General features: G+C 55.1%; 1 long non-coding RNA gene across 1 annotated transcript; it reads left to right on the forward strand.

Moving 5' to 3' along the window:
• The first annotated feature begins 2786 nt into the window (after positions 1–2786).
• LOC147917163 (uncharacterized) lies at positions 2787–9453 on the forward strand. The gene is made up of 2 exons (XR_015552337.1): positions 2787–3790; positions 7374–9453. It is a non-coding gene; the product is annotated as an uncharacterized LOC147917163 (long non-coding RNA).
• Positions 9454–14111: the final 4658 nt, after the last annotated feature.

Consider the following 14111-nt stretch of genomic DNA (forward strand, 5'->3'; position numbering starts at 1 on the left):
CAAGGCCCAGGAATGCCCACAGGTCCCCAGGAGGGGCAGGGGTCCCGGTTTACGGAGGGGGCCGTGGGCTCAGAGAGGCAAGCTCAGTCGCTCAAGGTCGCACAGGGAGAAATGGATGGAGCCTGTACACCAGTCTGCCACCCGCTGTCCCCACTCCTGAATGGCTTACCTGCCGCAAGGCCTGTTGCTAAGTGGAGGCGGGGCTGCAGCCGGAAGGCCAGGAGGGCGACCCTGACCCAGAAGACACGGAGCCCCAGTTCTGTGGCGAGACCCCCGGGAGTAGGGAGAGAGCTCCCTATGTCTCTCAAGATTGTCACAGAGCCAGAAACCACTGAGGCTTGCCCCCAGCAGGGACCTGTGACCTCACCCCCTGCCCCCTGTGCGCTGCTGTGCACACATGTGAGGCTGCCATGCTCGGGAAGTGCTGAGAATGGGGTGCTCCAGAAAGTCCTTCCTTCATCCATTTGCTCACTCATTCAGTCAGTGAACAGGTCCACACGGGAGGTGCCGGCGCTGTCCCTCCACGGGGGTGGCAAGACCTACCCAGACGCTGCCCTCCTGGAGCTGCCACCCTACTGGGGGAGACAGGCATTATGCAGTCACCAAAGACTAAGGAAGTGATTTCAGATAATGATCATTAGCCAGTGTAATCAGAGAGGGCTTCTCTGAGGAGGTGACATTTGGTCTGAAACCTGAGTGACAAGAAGGAGGTAGTCAGGCAAAGAATTGTAGCGGGAGGATTCCAGGCAGAGGGACCAGCAAGGGCAAAGCCCCAGAAGAGGGAAAGCTCACTGGAGGGAGGCCTGGGCAGGGCGACGGCCAGAAGGGCCCAGCTAGGAAGCGGCAGATAAAGACAGGCAAATGGGGCGGCCACACTCTGTCTGAGGGCAATTGCTGCTCAGGTCCGGCCCATGGCTGCCTGCGGGGCTGGGCACCCAGAGTGGCCAGAGGTTCCAATCTTGCAAGAAAAGCTGCGGACCTAGGCTTTTGTGTAAAACCTCCTGATTTTTCAAATGGCCACAATTGAGTCAACTTTTTCTGAAACTATTCAAGACACACAAAACCCTTTTGGGGCCAAAACCAGCCTGTGGGCCTCTAGTTGGAGACCTCACCAGGAAGTGAGGGCCTGGGCTCAAGTCCTCCTCCCAGACTGTCCAGCCGCGCAGCCCGGCAAGCTGCCTGCTCTCTCTGTGCTTCAGTGCTGTCCTCTGTAAAACGCAGATCGTAGTGCCCGCCTCACACGGATGCCGTGGAGGGTGAAATGCTTTAATTTATTCGTGGATTCAGTGAATATTTATTGAACATCTACTGTATACCAGGGATGGTACTAGGTTTGGGGGGTCGTGACAGTGAACAAGAGACAAAAGTCTCCGCCCTGGTGCATCTTACAGCCCACGGGATACAGAAAATGAACACCCCGAGTCAGCACCCAGGGAGAAATGCCATGTAGCAAGAAGTGCCAAGGAGAAAAAACAGGACAGAGAGGGACGCAGGATGAGCTGAGGGGGGAGGGGAGACATTTTAGATGGAGTGGCCACGGAGGGCCTTACTGAGGAGGTGGCATTCAAGTAAAGGCCTGAAGCAAATGAGGGAGAGAGGCACACAGCTATCAGGGTGAGGTGTAGTCCAAGCAAAGGGAACAGCCAGTGCAAAGGCCCTGAGGCCTGGCTGCTCAAGGAAATAACAAGGAGACTGGTGTGGCTGGAGTGGAGAGAGTCAGGCCAGAAAGGTGGGGAGGTGGGGGTTGGGAGGAGATCCGAGGGGCCTTGTGGCCGTTGTGCGGGCTCTGGCTTTTCCGAGTGAGCAGAGAGCCGTGGGAGCGGTGAGGTCTGACTTTGGTTTTAACAGGATCCTTCTGGCTGCTGCTGGGGCAGAAGCAAGAACAGGAGGGAGGCTACTGCAGTAGTACAGGCGAGAGGTGATGGGGCTGAAACAGGGCCAACTGTGGGGCTGGGAGAAGTTGGTTAGATTCTGGGTAGATTTCAGAGGTCCAGCCAGCCAAGAGAGAGAAAGCAGGGGGTGGAGGAAGATGCCCAGGTGTGGTCCGGGCACCTGGAAGATGGAAGTGCCATCTCCAGGGATGCAGAGAAAGAGCTGGTTTGGGGTGGGTGTGGAACTGGATGGACATGCAGGGAAAGCAGCTGGAGAGAGGAGGCTGGGAGGAGAGGGCCACCCAGACAGGACGTTGGGCACCCCTTCTGGGGACAGGATGAATCACGGAGCAAGTGCAGACGGAGTGAGGACAAGTCGTGCCCACAGCAGGCTGGGATGGAGGGACGCCAGCATCGCTTGTCACCCCGGGTTCCAGGGAACGGGGAAGGGCTGGAAGCAGCTCCGGAACGCAGGCCCGTGAGGGGACGCCGGGTCATCCTAGGGTCCCCGGCCCCGTGCCGGGTCGCTGGGGACGGCAGCCTGAGGGGTCCTCCGGTCCTGGGGACTCCGGCGGGCGGGCGGCCCCTCTCCCCCCGCCTCCGCCGCCGCAGCCCTCCCCTCTCCCTATGCTCACTCCCCCACGCGCCCTCCCCCTGCCCCCTCGCCACCTGCGGGGTCGGGCAGACCCGGGCCTTTGTCCCGCTCCCCAGCCCCGCCGCCCCGCGAGGCGCCCCCGAGCAAACACAGCTGAGCGCCAGGGCTCGCGTGCCGCCCCCGCCCCCCAAATCTTCGGGCCGCGGGCGGAGGCTTAGCAGGGCAGCTGCGGGCCTGGGCGGGGTGGGCGCCGCGCCCCCCGCCCCCCGCCGGCCGGCCGGCCGCGCCTTTGTCATGCAGATGGCCCGCTGGCGGCCGCGCCTCCGCACCGCAGCTGAGCGGGGGGCCGGGGGCGTCTCTGCTCCCAGATCAGGCCCAGGGGCGGCGAAGACCCCCTTTATCCTCGCGCCGGGAAACCCGGTTCTCCCTAGACCTGTTCAAGTCGCGGGGTGTCCCCGGGCCTGTCTTTTCCTTGCATTCTAGGCCAAGGAAACTGTGTGCACGGGCCTGAAGGCCGCGAGCAGAGGCTGAAGTTTCCACCGCTTCTGTGTGGAGCACATTGGGGAACAGCCTCCATCCCTCCTACGTGCGCCCCGTCCAGCCCGACCAGCAGAGCGACCCCCGCAGCCGTCCTGGGCCCGCTGCCGCACTGGGGGTCGTTGGGACTCAATCCTTGCCCATGCTGGCTCAATCTTCCCACCTGTACTTGGAGGGCTGGGCCGGGAAGTCAGAGGACGAGTGGGATGACGCTCTGACTTCAGGCTACGGGGAGGCTGACTGACACAGGGCTGTGGACGTCCTGCGCACAGTGGGCGCTCTGGGTAATGGTGCAGATGCTCAAGATGCCAGGGTCCCGTCCCCCAAGTGCTGCTCCTCTCCCCACCCATCCTGGTCCCTCCTATGGCAGCTGGGGTGGGGCCTTGGCTGAGGACACGCCCACTTTCTCCAGAGCAAAAGATTCACCAAAACAAAGGCGATCAAAGAAAGTTATTTACTGCAGGTCGTCAAGAGTCAGGCCTGGGGCAAGACCTGGGAGGAGAAACGTTCCTGCCATTCCTGCTGCTGGAATCAGGCCTGGAGGAGCTGGTATCCCCAGCCAAGGTCACCAGTACCTGGGAGCACCTTCTTTCCCCATTTTGCAGACGAGCAGCCTGAGGCCAGAGAGCAGTGGGAACCTGCGCCTCCCAGCCCTTGTCTTTGCCTGCAAAGAGCAGAGGACTGGAATTCATGCCAGAAGATACAGGAACGACCGACACGCATACGTAAGATGCTTGGAGTCCAGGATATGCAAACGGAATAACATGGTATCACCCCCAGCTCTCAGGTAAAAAGCAAGAGCACCGACAGCACGAGGTGCTGGGCGCTGTGGGACAAGGGGCCTCTCCACCCTCTCCACGGTGAGAACCGTGGGCGCCGCTGCTGGCGCGCAGGGTGTCAATATGAATCCTGCTCTGAATTCTGCAGGAGCTTCGGTCCAGTGATCTTACTTCCGGGAATCTATCTCTAAAAGGAACGCACAGGACGGGTGGGCCAGCGTGTTTACTGTGGTGAAACCTCAGAAGTCTCCCCAGAGCACGGCTTTGCAGGCAGGTGGGAGTTCCCATGCCCGCTCTGCCACGGGTGACCTTAGGCTGCGTGACCTTGGACAACTGATCTCAGTTTCCTCACCTGGAAAGTGAGAATACTGTTGACCTCTACCCCCTTCAGGGCCTGCATAAGGCCACAGAGGGAGAGCGCTCACCCCAGAGTGCATTAGGGGCACACAAGGGATAGTTTTACATGAAGGAGAAGCGGAGTGTTCTGATACGATGAGTTATAACAGTCTTTACAGATGGACATGAGAGCCTCTCGGGCCTCAGTTTCCCTTTTATTTATTTATTTTTCGAGGAAGATTGGCTCCGCACTAACATCTGTTGCTAATATTCCTTTCTCTTTTTTCTCCCCAAAGCCCCAGTACACAGTTGTATATCCTAGTTGTAGGTCTGAGGAGGCTGGTGGGGAGAGGGACATCCGTCAGTCTGTTGGACTGTGTGTCCGTCCCAGGCCAGACTCAATCTTGCCCATTACAGCTGAGGGTGGGGGAGGGGAGAACAGCCCTCCGCCCCAGGCCTGGCCCTCTGGCTGGAAAGGCCAGTGAAAGGTGGGGGTTTACCTCACACACCTCTAGGGAGGGGCCTTTATGGCCAGATCCGGTTTCTGGCAGGACTGGTTAGTCCAGGTGGCCCTTGATGGATGGCCGAGATAAGGTCTGTGCAGATTGGCTGGGCTGGGCAGGAGACCCAAGCTGGGCAAAGACTGGGGGTGGTCCAGGCCCAGCCTGATTCAGAGGTGGGATGGGGTCTTGTCCCAGCTGCTGTCACCAGCTTTTGGGGGCCACTCAGCTGCCTTCTCTGAACCTCCCTTCCCTGCCTGCAGTGAAAGGTGGCACAGAAAGAGTCCTGCGGAGGGGTAGTGCAGGCCTGAGGTTGCCCAGGCAGGAGGTGCTACAGGTAAGAGTTTGTACAGGCACATGATGAGGTTCTAAAGCCAAGATATAGTATGGACTGAGGTTGCCTAGGTATGAGGTTGTTCAGGATTCCACATTTTAGGTGGGCACAGCCTTGGTTGTCCTGTCTCTGTCAGACATTCTGGAAGCCCCCAGGGTCTGACTGGGCCAGCTCACCCTCATGGGCTTGGTTCTCATGGGCCAGTGGCCTCCTGCTCCCTCTAACTTCATCAGGCTCTAAGCAGTCCCTTCAGTAAACCCTTCCACCTCGTTGGAGAGTCACCTCTTTCCTGCCAGGACCCTGACCAATGAACTTCTGGGATCCTCAAGGCCCTAGGGAGCAGCTGCTCTTGCCCATTTTATAGGGAGGAGTGCCCATGAAAGGAGCCCGTAGTCCCTCTGGACCTGGACTTCCCTCATTCTCAGCACAGAACTTGGGAAAGACAGCCCGTGGGTCTGAGAGCAGAAACGGGCTTTGCATGCAGAAACTATCTATGGGAAGCGGTCCCAGGGAAGAAGGGGAGCCACGGTGGGGCAAGGCAGGGAGAGGGGAAAAGCCGGCAGAAGGAGGCGTCGTTGAACCACGGTCAGTAGGGCACTGACCGCTGGGGCCGTCTGAGGAACCTCCAGACATGTGCTGAAAACTGTCCACTTGAGGGGCAAAAGGGGACACAAGCCATAGGCTCCACCCCCTTGGTCAGGGGTTGCCCATCAGCCCCGCACTTCTGGGTTCACACACATGAGTGCCAACCAGGTCTCCCAGATGTCCTCGCCGCGACAGAGAAGCTCTGGGCCGGGGTGCGCTGGGCTGCCAGCCACGTCAACACAAAGCCGGTGGGAGGCAGCAGGAGCCGCTCACCACTGCTCCGCAGCTGGGGTAAATGCAGATGTGGAGGCCTTGCGGTGAGCTGCAGAGGTGCCCAGTGCAGTCCGCGGTTTAAAATAAGGTGTATTCACGGAAAATTTGAGGTTCAGTAAGGCCAACAGGTCAGGAGACAATGCCATTGAAAAGACAGTTTGTTACAGCCCCAGAGGAGGGGGCACGCCGTGCTGCACAGGGCCACACGGGGAAGCCCCTGGGGGGTCAGGAGGCAGAGGTGTGGAGGGTGGAGGTGGGGTGGGGGGACTGTGGGCAGGAGCCTCTGTTGTGGTTTCCTCAGAGAAGGGGTAAGCAGGCTTAGGACCGGCTGGTCTGAATAATTTCACAGGCTCTGGGCATAGGGGCTGTCCCAGCTGTCTGGTACCTGCCCTGGGTGATGAGGGCAGGGGGCTAGTAGCCCCAAGTGTGAGAGGCCCTAGAGGAGGTGGGCGTGTGGGCTCTGGATTGGTTGGTTTGCACTTGAAAAGCACGCTCTTGGGTGAGTCATTTACTCTCTTTAGGGACTGGCCAGTGGAGGGGGGCATCCCCTCCGGGGTCAGCCAGGCCCAGAGGTCAGAGCATCAGACATCCACCCCCTCCCCCACCTCAGCTCTGTTTGTGGCCTTTGTGAGGTCCGGTGTGTCCCTGAGTCCAATTCAAGGTGGTAGCCAGCCTGGACCCTGCTAGATTGTGACGCAGGAGTCAGGAGAATGAGCTACAGCCCCCTTGGTCCCCAAGCTGGAGCTGATGTTGGTCATCTCCCTCCACCGCCCGTTCTGGATTTCCCTCACCTGCAGCCAGCACTTCCACTGCTCTAGGTTTCCCTGGTGGGACGATCCAGATCTTCTCCAGGGGTCTGAGACTGTAGTTGCCTGGCCCTGTCCAGCCGTGGTTGCTGTAACTGCCCAGTTGTTATTGTCACTGGGTCTGGAAAGACAAGGAGAAGCCCCAGAGAATTCTGAGTTCAGGAGATGTTCCTCCCCGACTCCTCTGTGTGCAGCAGCTCCCTCTTCTCACGGAGGTCCCAGGAGATGACCTGACCAGCAAATTGACTATCAGGCCATAGTGGTGGCTGCAAGTTTCTGGGACAGTTATCATGTGTCCTACCCCATCCCCAGACCAGCCCTCTAATCTGGCCAGGGCTAAGGTTGTGGGGCAGGAGTAGGGATTTGGCAAGAGGGAAGGTGGGTGGGAAAGAAGGACCCTCGGCCCTCCAGCCCCTGGCTGCGCTCCAGTTACAGGGCCCAGCACTGTGTGGGCCTGGGCTCGGTGCGTGGGCTGCGTCCAGAGGACAAGCCTCCAGCCCTCAGGATGTCCCCGGCTGGCACCAGAGCTAGGCCTTAATGGGCCATTCCTTTTAGAGCAGCTGCTTCTGAGAGATGTGAACTAGAGTGTGACCAAAGGCCCCGTGGTTGTATTGCCATTGTCACCTCCTTCTGGTGAAGTGGTCCCTGGTCTGAGACAGTAGCGTGCAAGACACCAGGGTTCCTTGTGAGAATAAAGCTAATATAACCTAAGGTATCCGTTGTATGTAATGAATTAACTTCTTTCCTCTGTGTCTAGAATGGGACTAACGATGGATCATCCTTGAGTAAACTGAGAGAATAATCACTTGAATGATTTTCTGTGTGCTCCGTTCACATGGGAAACTGATTGAGAAGCCGTCTAGCCCGGTTGGAAAAACCTGAGCGTCAGACCCCTGTGAGCTCCTGGCTGGTGGCGGAGGCGCGGCAGCTGGGGAGGCAACCCAGAGAGGGTGTTCATCCCAGCAGAGAGAAGTTGCTGGCCTGTCCAGGGTAGAAAGGATCCAGCGTGAACAACTTGCTATCAGGTGGCTGCTCAGTCTCCTGGAGGGGGACCCCAACAAGAGCGCAGAGGAGTCTCTGTGGCTGGAAGGGCGCGTGGACCAGTGACAATGGCTGACTACTGTTGGGCCCACGCAGAGCCCCCGCCACCACGGCAGCTCTGCTCGCAAACCCATTGTGCAAACGCTGGAGGGCTCACCGCCAAGTCAGTCTCCCCTGGTTGTCGCCTCGCTCCTCTGTGGGGGTGCAGACATGCTGTGCCCACCCTCTGACTTAGTCCCCAGACTTCCTCGTTTTGGGTCGTCCGTTCTTGCTCCTCTCAGGCCCGTGATCAACCAGCCAAGCTCGTGACGGCCGCCCAGGAATCCGCACGTGCCCCTTCCTCGGACTACGTTTCCCTCCCTGCACAACGAGTGAGCGGGTGCACTGCTGCCAGTGCTGACCTGGGAGCATACCTCTTCACCTCTGCTTTAGGGGTTCCCGAGGGGCTGTGGGACAGCAGAGGTCCACATCTGGCCGCAGGCCCACCTGGGAGCCAGGCCTTGATTTTTCCTGCTCTGTCACTTGACCTCAGGGACGCCTCCCGTGAAGCTACAGGTGGGCAGAGGAATTGGCGTGAGGCCGAGACAGGTACAGAACATGCGAGTCTGGGCCCCTCCTTGTGGACCTGTGCCGCAGAGCACCCCCGTCCATCACAGTGGGTCCCCACCGGACCCGACCACTTTATGACTCGGTGGATCTGATGAGGGGCAGCTCCAGTCACACGGTTACGTGATGTCCCATTACCAGACGCTCAGGCCCTGCAGGGCCCCTGTAACATTCCAGAAGCCGCTCCTAGAACAGCATGGCCTTGCTGCAGGACTCTGAGCATCTGCACTGCAACTTCCCAGCAGGGCTGGCCAGGGGCTCCACCCGTGGCTTCTGCACCACCATCAGATACATCTGCAGATCGGGGGGCCTGAGGGGCAGGCAGCCTGACCACAGTCTGAACCTTTTGCAGAGCCTTTTGCTCTGGGCCCTACTCGGAGCTTGCAGTCACCTGGTGAATGGGTCCAGGCAGCGTTCCCAAGTGTGACGTTTGCTGCATCCCAGGTCCCAGGAGTTCCCTGAGTGCTGAGCCTCTTTCTTAGTGGTCAGAGGTGTGAGGGGCAAGAGCTCGTCCTTCTCTCCAAAAAAGATATCCTAGCATGCCCCAGACCTTGGCACTCCTCAAATCTCCACTGCTGAGGCCAGCCGCCTGTGCCTCACGAGGAGGACAGGGTACTTGCACAACGCGCCCCAGGTCCGATCAGCGTGATGGCATCAGTAGAGTGGCTCAGCAAGACGTGTGGTGGCACATGGAGACTCCGCAGGCTCTTCATGGCACGTCATGCTTTTTTCTCTACAATTAAATCCAAGTGAAATTGAATGCAGTCCTTTAACTTGGTTAAGCTGCCAGCATAATACGATCCATTTTGATACCACTGAGCCTGCTCCCCATTTCCCAACCTTGCTCGGGGTGTGTTCGTGTGAGAGATACCTGCAATTACACTCCCTCCAAGATTAGTGACGATTATTTTGGGTGATGGGAGTTGGGAGTGGTTATTTAATTTTTTAAAAAATTTTTCTGTCATTTAAATTTGTAAAATAAGTATGTTAATCATCACAAATAAAAAAAATTTTTTGGCACCTATGTGAGATGATGGATATTAACTAAACCTATTGTGGTAATAATTTCACAATATATGTAAGTCAAATCATTATGCCGTACACCTTAAACTTATACACTGCTGTATGTCAATTATCTCAATAAAACTGGAAAAAATAAAAAAGTAAAAATAAATATGTTTTAAAAAGTAGGCTAAATTTTTATTAAATAACATTTTAAAACTCCCGTGACCACTGCTGAGTGCGCCGTGTAAGCCGCCGTGCTGCATCAGGTGCGTGGAGGTGGCACTGGTTCAGGCTGCAGGGGCTCCTGGCACCCGCGGGAGTGGGAGAGCTGAGGCCCAGAGGTGGCGGGAGGTGACCTCGCCCTGCTTTGGGCCCAGGTTCACATCACAGAGGCGAGTCGGGTAGGGAAGACACTGGGGACAGGCTCAACCTTCCAGAAGCTGGGCTGTAGCGTGCAGGTCCCAGCACCAGGGGAGAAACAGTGTCCAGCCAAGCACGCTGGAGGGGAGAGAGGGCTCCAGCGCCATTTAAGCAGACTCAGCGGGCAGGAGGAACAGAAACAGTAATAGTGAACGTTTGTGTGGCCCTTAGTGTGTGAGGTGTTCTGACCGCTTTATCCGTATTAGCTCGTGCAGTTCTCCAAACAACCCTAAGCAGTCAGGTCTATTATTATCCCCATTTTACAGATAAGGAAACTGAGGAAGACCGGCTCTGAGCTAACATCTATTGCCAACCCTCTTCCTTTTTTTTTCTTTTTCCTCAAAGCCCCAGTAGATAGGTGTATGTCATAGTTGTACATGCTTCTAGCTGCTGTATGTGGGACGCGGCCCCAGGATGGCCGGAGAAGCAGTGCGTTGGTGTGTGCCCGGGATCCGAACCTGGGCCGCAAGTAGCGGAGCACGCGCACTTAACCGCTAAGCCATGGGGCTGGCCCAAGGGACCATTTAATAACTTGCCTGGAGGAAACTAACTGAGGCAGGAGTCTGGATATAGATGGGGCCAGCATGCATACACTCATGCATTTATTTTTTTCAACAAGTATTTCCATGTGCCTAGTGCTGTTTCTGGCATCGAGGAAATAGAAGTTAGCAAACACATACCCTCACCCACCACATATCCCTGCCCTCAAGGATGTTCCAGTCTAGGGGGGGATACGCACTCAACATGTAAGCACACATATATATTGTTACACAACGACGCCCTCCATGAAATGAGGCTATACCAGAAACTGACCTGGCTAGGGAGTCAGGGCAGGAGTCCTGGGACAAAGGATATTTTAGCTGAATGCTGAAGAATGCCTAGAAGTTAGGGGTTGAAGAACATTCTGGGAAGTGGGAACATTATATACAAAGGCCCTGTGATAAGCAGGAGATTAATTCATTAGAGATTCCAGAAGGGGGGCAACATAGCTAGAGAGTAGAGAGCAACAGGGAGTCTGGTGGGAGATGGGAACCAAGAAGTGGGCAGGCACCCCATCTTTTAGAACCTTATAGGCCAGGATAAAGAGTTTGGATTTTATCCTAGATGCATTGGGAAGCTATTGGAAGATTTTAAGCAAGACAATCACATGGTCTAATTTACCTTTTCACAGGACACTTTGGTTACTATACGGAGTCAGGTGGCAAAGGAGGAAGCAGCAAGACCCATCAGGAGGCTGTTGTAGTGATGTGGGCAAGAGATGCCTGAACCATAGTGATGAGAATGGGGGTGAGGGGCTGCCCCTCCCCCACACTTCCACTCATATTCTGGCAGTTAGAACTTAGTCTCGTGGGCCACACCTGGCTGCAAGGGAGCCTGGGAAATGTGATCTTGATTCCACATGACCTTATGCCCACTGAAGAACCTGGCATTCTGTTTCTAAGGAAGACAGGGGGCACTGATATGGAGGCAGATATCTAGCAGCTCTGCCATTGTGATGTAGACTCGATGGCAGTGCTGATGCTGATGGTCAGGGTGAGATTTGTGGCACCTGTGCTGGCGCTGTGGGCAATGGCAATGTTTGAGGTGATCGTGGTGGTATTGATGTTTGTGACAATAGTGGTGGTCTCGCTGACAACGTGGTGATGGCCACGTTGGTGGTGGTGGGGCTGGCGACAGTGTTTACTGGTGGGTGTTGGTGGAGATGGCAATTGTGATAGTGTTGATGATAGTATTTGTGGTGGTGGTGACAGTTTGCTGGTGGTGAAGGCGTCTGTGGTAAAAGTCAGAACTTTGTTGACACTGAAGGTGATGATAGTGTAGTGGCAGTGGTGCTAGGGATAGCGGTGGCAGAGGTGTGATGCGGACTTTAATTTCTCAATCCCCACTTATCCCAGAGCCGGGAAGTGAGATTGGTCTCCTCCTTGCCCTTTAATTTCTTTCTGACTGGTTCTCTTCCTCCACAAGCAAAAACAAAAAGACTCCCAAAGGCCAGCCTTCCCCTTTGAGGACCAAACCAGCAGGCATCCTCCTCTCTCATTCTTGTTGCTGCGTCTTCTAATCTCTCAGTCACTCCTCCTCAATTGCTGAAGGATTTGGAACCTGGCTCACAGACTTCCCCTAGATCCCAGGCTGTCCTATCTTCCTGGAGGATTTTAATGTCCACCTGGACAATCTGTCCAATGTCTGGCCTTTCAGTTCCTTGACTGCCTCATCTTCAAAGACCTCCTCCTGCTGGGCTCTTAGCTGCCCTTCTTCAGGATCACTAATTCAAACACCCCACACCCAGACTACCATCTTCTCCCTGCCTTTTTGGGTCACAGTCATGGTATTAGTTGTCTATTGCTGTGTAATAAATTATGCCAAAAGTTAGCAGCTTAAAACAACAACAAACATGTATTATTTCACACGGTTTCTGTGGATCAGGAACCCAGGCACTTAGCTGGGTGGTTCTGACCCATGTCTCCCATGAGGTTGTAGTCAAGATGCTGACTCTCGTCATCTGAAGGCTTGACTGGGGATGGGGTGTTTAAATTAGTGATCCTAATTCAAACTGCCAAGGGGGCTCACTTACGGGGCTGCAGGCTGACGCTGGCTCCTGAGAGGTGGCTTGGTTCCTCACCACGTGGACCTCTCATGAAGCAGAATGTCCTCATGACATAGCAGCTGGCTTCCCCCAGAGCAAGTGACCCAAGAGCACAAGATGAAAGCCACAATGTCTTTTATGACCTAACTTCAGAAGTCATACTCTGTCATTTCCGAAATGTGCTATTGGTTCCCTGTGTGAGGCTCTCCAGCATGGGAGGGGACCACACAGACACCTGAATACCAGAGGCCATCTTGGACACTGCCTCCCACAACTATCAACCTTCTTCTTGCCTGCTTCAGAGCAACTGAGCCCAGAATGAGGGAGCCACACACCAGGGCAGATTGGATTCCTGTGTGGGTTCACGGTCACCAGCCCCAAAGGCCCTCCACACTGCTCGGCACTGTACTATGCGTCTTTCACCAACCTGACCTCCAACTCTCTAAACAGCCATTTAAAAACTTCACCCTCCCCAAACCCCATCCTCTTCCCCCTGCCACCTTGCTTTATTCTCAGAAAATGACCTTACTTCCAATTCTACAAAAAAAAAAAAAAAAAAAAAAAGAAGCTACAGGAAGTCCCTCATCTTCCTGTGACCAAGCACACACATATCCATTTTCCTTCTCTGTTGTTGCAGTAGAGGAATTGTCCCTTCCACCCAGGCTAATCCATCCACCTATACTTTGGAGCCAGCCCCCGTCTCCTTTCCAAGAATCTGGCATTATCAACCGACACTTCTCTCTCTCTGTCTCTTTCTCTCTCTCTCTCTCTCTCTCACACACACACACACACACACACACTTGCCTCCTCTTTCAAGGAACTGTATTCCTCCCAATGAACCTGAAGCATCCATGGGCCCCCATTACTCTCCTGTTGCCCTCCCTGACCTCCGGGGCAGGGAGCGTGGTAGCCAAGTGCTCCTTCTCTTCCTCCGCACTCGGGGGTCCCTGCAGTTCTTCCCATGGTCTCTAAAGACCACATCTCACTCAAAGGGGCCAGGGCTCACTGGAGACACTGCTGGCTTCAGGTCTGGGGCAGAGGATATTCAAGAGGAGCCTGGAATATCTTATCACGCAGAATGCAAGGGGAGTGACGGAAGTCTGTGGGGTCATGAAGAGAGGACTCCAGAGCTAATCTGCAGGGGCTGGCATGCTGGCCAGGGGTGGGACCATCTGAACATCAGAGAACACTGCAATAGACTGAAATATGACAAAAAGATGTTAAAAATCCACGTGTCTATAAGGGTAGCTAAAAAAAACTTTATTAGTCAATATTGCATCTGCTAGGAACCAACTTATTATTCCAAAATTTTTTAAGTAAATGGAAAGAACAGCCAATTATCCTCCATTTCCTACATGAACTATTTCTCAGAATAACTAGTTGATGAGAGAAATTCTCTTTAGGAAATTCCAGCTAATAAGTGAAAAGGAATGATAGAGTATCACCACTTTGCAACCCTCTAATAGTGGAATTAGGCCTGACCATCAGTGATTACCAAAATCATTAGCGAAAAACAGATGGGGCCCTTTGCAATGGATGGGCTGGGCTGAGAACTCCTGAACTCATGGTCGGTCTTAATCTCCTGAAAAGGGAGAGCTCAGACAGCAGGTGTCTCCTAGAGGGCTACGCAGGAAGTACATGACCCCATCCAGGCAGTGGCCATGCCAGAAACTCTTGCCTAAATCTGGTCGAGCCTCTGTACCTGTCTCAAGCCTCTAGAGCCACGGGAGATCCAGGGCTCAGAGGAACGTGTTAAATGACACCACAGGAATGCATTTGGCTAACTACAAAATGGGACATTCTGTATGTCAAATACAGTTTCTCCAACAAGTGAATTGA

This window comes from Ceratotherium simum, chromosome 5 (assembly GCF_057802395.1).
Source record: "Ceratotherium simum simum isolate JZ-2026a chromosome 5, ASM5780239v1, whole genome shotgun sequence".
Taxonomy (NCBI): Eukaryota; Metazoa; Chordata; class Mammalia; order Perissodactyla; family Rhinocerotidae; genus Ceratotherium; species Ceratotherium simum.